Source organism: Tupaia chinensis, unplaced genomic scaffold (genome assembly GCF_000334495.1).
Source record: "Tupaia chinensis unplaced genomic scaffold, TupChi_1.0 Scaffold145208_1, whole genome shotgun sequence".
In the NCBI taxonomy this organism is placed as follows: Eukaryota; Metazoa; Chordata; class Mammalia; order Scandentia; family Tupaiidae; genus Tupaia; species Tupaia belangeri.
The window spans coordinates 204,249-208,593 of NW_006205068.1; the positions used below are offsets into that span (position 1 = coordinate 204,249).

Below are 4,345 nucleotides of genomic sequence, written 5' to 3' on the forward strand. Positions count from 1 at the left end.
GATCCTACTCCCTTAACCACTAGGATATTGGGCCAGCCCTCTCACCACTCTTACTCAGCATAGTACTAGAAGTTCTCGCCACCATGATGAGGTTAAAAAAGGGAATAAAATGCATGTAGTTTGGAAGAGAAGGAATAAAACTGTCTTTATTTGAAGATGGCATAGTTTCATATATATAGAAAATCTCAAGGAGTCTGCCAAAAAACACTTTAGAACTAATAAGTGAATTCAGTCCAGGATATAAAAACAATACACAAAATCAGTCACATTTCTATATATTATAATCACAATAAACATGTAGAAACCAAAACTAAAAGTACATTTACAATTGCTCTGAAGAAAATTAAATACTTACGTACAAACCTAACAAAATATGTACAAAATTCTGATTAAATACATAGAAGAAGACCTTGAAAAATGGAGCAATATGCCATATTCATGAATTGTAATATTCAACAAAATAAAAATGTCAATTCTCTTAAACCAGTTCATAGGTTTAACATAATAACCATAAAGATACCAGCAAGAATTTTTTTAATAGACAAAGACAATCTTATTCTAAATTTATTTGGTGGAAAAGCACAGGTTTGAGAAAGCCAGAATATTCTTGAAAAAGAAAATTAGATCAGGAAAGATTACTCTGTTTGATATTAAAACTTATTACATAGCTACAGTAGTCAAAACAGTATGGTGTTGCCAGAGGGATAGACATAAAGATCAGTGTCATGGCATAGAGAACTGAGAAATACATCCACACAAAGATCCAAATGATTTTTTGAAGAAAGAGAAAAAGCAATTCAATGGAGGAAAGACAGCCTATACAATGATTGGTGCTGGAGCAATTAGACACCCATAAGTAGAAAAAACTGAACTTCTACCTAAGCCCCATGCCTTACAAAAACTAATTCAAAATGAATTATATACTTTAATATAAAATAAAATTATGTAGTTTTAGAAAAAAATATAGGAGAAAATCTTCAGTATCTGGGATAAATAGAGTTTATAGAATCAATGGTTAATTGAACCTCATTGAAATTTAAGAAAAAAACAAAAAACTATGCTCTGTGAAAGACCCTGTCAAGAGGATGAAAGCATGAGGTATGAACTGGGAGAAAATATTTGTAAGACATACATCTGACAAAAGACTAATACTTAGAATATACAAAGAACTCTCAAAAATCAACAGTAAATAAACAAACAACCCTATTAGAAAATTGGCAAAAGAAGTAAGTAGACATCTGACTGAAGAGGATGCACACATATTTATGAACATAAAAATATGCTCAAGATCATTAACTAGCAGGGACATGCGAACTAAAACTACCCAAAACTATCACCTACCTATCAGAATGTCTAAAGTAAAAAATGGTGATAATACCAAATGCTGGTGAAGATGTGGAGAAACTGAATCACTCAGACACTGCTACTGGGAATGTAAAATAGTACTGTCACTCTGGAAAAGAGTACATCAATTTTTTATAGAACATCGATTTTTTTATAAAACTAAACATGCACTGAGAGCCAGCAGTTAGCGTAATGGCTATGTCGCTGAACTCCCACGTAGTCGACTGTGGTTCGTGTCCTGGACCCGGTGGCTTAAAACTCACGCCGGGCGCGTGTGCATGCGTGCCCATGATCCTGAGAGGAGAATGGAGGAGAAGGGATTGCGACGTGACCATCCCCTCTGGGGGGTGATTTCTTGCTTTCTGTCTCTATGTCTCTCTCTGTCTGTCTGGCGAGCACACATGCCCTATAGCGAAAACCTCTCAAAAAAAAAAAAAAAAAGAAAACTAAACATGCACTTATTACTTGATCCAGCAATTGTGTTCCTAAACATTTATCCCTGAGAAATGAAAATTTATGTTTGCAATAAAATCACACAAATGTTCACTGAAGGTTTATTCATAATAATCTCAAACTGGAAACAACTCAAATGCCCTTCAAAGGTCAAGAGGTTAAACAAAGGTTAAATAAATGAGTATATTCATACCATGGAATACTACTCAGCAATGAAAAAGAATAAACTGTTGCTACATATAATAACTTGGATAAATCTCAAGGGAGTTATGCTGAGTAATAAAAAGGGAAATAGCCAGAAGTTCCACTGGACTCAGCACTGGAAACTCTAAGCCCAGTGGGTGAGAAGTGGCTATAGATATCCCTTCCAAGTGGTTGCAAAGACTCCTCCTCAAACCCTCCATTTCCTTTTGCACATCGAATGAGCTTTCTCTACACACACATACACACATATGGTTAGATCTTAATTGTAAAATCTGACCTGCTAAGTTAGTGTTTTCCACCAACTCTGGGAGCAGAAACCTTCAAAGGCTTTACAATCTTTGGCTTAGGAGCTGCCTTTGTGAGAGCCTGAGCAGCAGTTCATTGCTGTCTTTTTAGATGCTTGCTTCACCTTTTTTCTTCTGTGGCAGCCCTGGCAGCTTGTTCTCGCTGAGACTTCCTAACTTCAGGTTTTTGGTTCCTCTTGGCCATGATATCAGCAAGAGCTGCACCAGTGATAACCCTCTGGAATTTAGGTAGAGGGTCCTTTTCTTTTGAACTTCTTCTGACTGTCCCTTTTTGTGCTTTCTTCTGTAGAGAACAGTCCAGTTTATCTGCCAAGAATTCCTCTTGGAAAGGAATGCTGACTCACATTTCACATTAAGGAATTGTAAAACCTTCCTGTCGGTCCTGGCATATTGCCTCTCATGTCGAGGGTAGATTTTGTACCTACTGAAACTGCTCAGCTTGACTTTCATGGTGGTGGTTCCCCTAAAAGGTAAATTCTACAACCTCTATGGCTCCCCTAGCAGACAGAATAAAGCCCTTCAGCTCAGCCTGCTATTAAAGTCTCATGATCTGGTCCCTGATGGCCACTCTATCCCAGTTTTCCTGAACCCTTTGCATAGTGTTGAGTATTTGTCTGTGTTATCCTACATCTGAATCCTTTCATCTATCCCATGCACACCTGATTTCCAAAGGCAGACAGAGGCCTGCCCTTGGGCTACTAGAAAATGACAGATCAGAATTACCTGGAAATTTGTATTTCCCCAGTGACAGCCTTTTAACTCATGCAAGGGTACAAATACCCCAACTCCCTCATTCCACACCTAGGCTCATCTGGGGGAGGGGTTTTATGCCATTTCTCAGAATTTCCCTTTGCAACATGATAGGTGGCTTAGCAATGCCCCCACTAGGGGCCGCCTTCCATTCCTGTGTCACTTCTTGCCTTAGCCTGCAGCTTCAGATATATTGTTCCCACTGAAATCTTTGGTGGAGGAACCCAGACTGAGATGGTGTGGCTTTGCTCTTTCTACTTTAAGGCACCCACTGTCTCCTCCTGATTGGTTTTTCAAGACTCAACCTGGAGGTGTCCTCCTCTGAGATTCTCTCCCTGATCACCTCGCAGCCTCTCACCCTTGATCCATCTGAGCCTGTTGGTCAGAATTGTGTGTATGTGTGAAGGTGGGAACAAGGACAGGAGAAGATCTGTTGTCTTCCCCTCCAGGTACTGTCATCTTTCCAGGAACAACATGGCAGACAGACTAAGTTGCAGGAAGGAGAACTAGGCTCCCAGCAGAAGTCTGCTTGGCTTACTCTCAGCACAAAAGATGGAAACATTCAGTCACTTTTCTATCTAAATGCACAGCACCAGGGACTTCTGCCTTCTTTCACCCCTTTGTCTCCAAACTGAGGGTTCCAGGGCTTATTCTCTGCCCCAGTCCCATTTTCAGGAAGCATCATCATCTAGTTTTCTGGATCAGCTGCAACAGAATCTGGGCTCTGCAAGTTAATGTTTCTATATCCCAATTCCCTGTCCTGGGTTGTTGCAAACACTCCAGGACTTGGACTAGATCTCAGTGTGGCCTAGAGAGAGAGTGAGTCCAGATCACACACTGGAGTAGGTTTGCAAAACTGCCAGAAGCTGTTAATTAAATTACAACCCAGGAACTAGATGTTGTAACCCAAGAAAGAAGTTATCAACAGGAGAAAATCTTCGGTTCTCTAGGCACTTGCTTTTGGTGGAGTTTCAGCAATTTTACCATGTCAGATGCAGCTATGAAAAGGTAGTCCTGGGAGTCTTGGCTGGACAGTTCTGGCAAGTCTCTGCCCAGCCTCTTGGTGGGGGCTCTAGGTGAAAAAGCACCTGACGTCCATATTTGGCATGCACTTCTGGGAGCCATCCCTTCTTGCTCCTCCTCATACACAGCTCGGGGCATATTATGGACTGAATTGTGCCCCCACCCCAACCCTCAGTACTTCAAAATATGACTGAATTTGGAGACAAGGCCTTTAAAGAGGTGATCAAGGTAAAACGAGGTCATGTGGGTGGGCCCAAATCGAGTCT

The 4,345-nt window shown here is 40.5% G+C and overlaps 1 pseudogene; it reads right to left on the minus strand.

Moving 5' to 3' along the window:
* Positions 1–2,286: 2,286 nt before the first annotated feature.
* On the minus strand, positions 2,287–2,756 carry LOC102490337 (60S ribosomal protein L24 pseudogene; annotated as a pseudogene).
* Between the last annotated feature and the right edge of the window lie 1,589 nt (positions 2,757–4,345).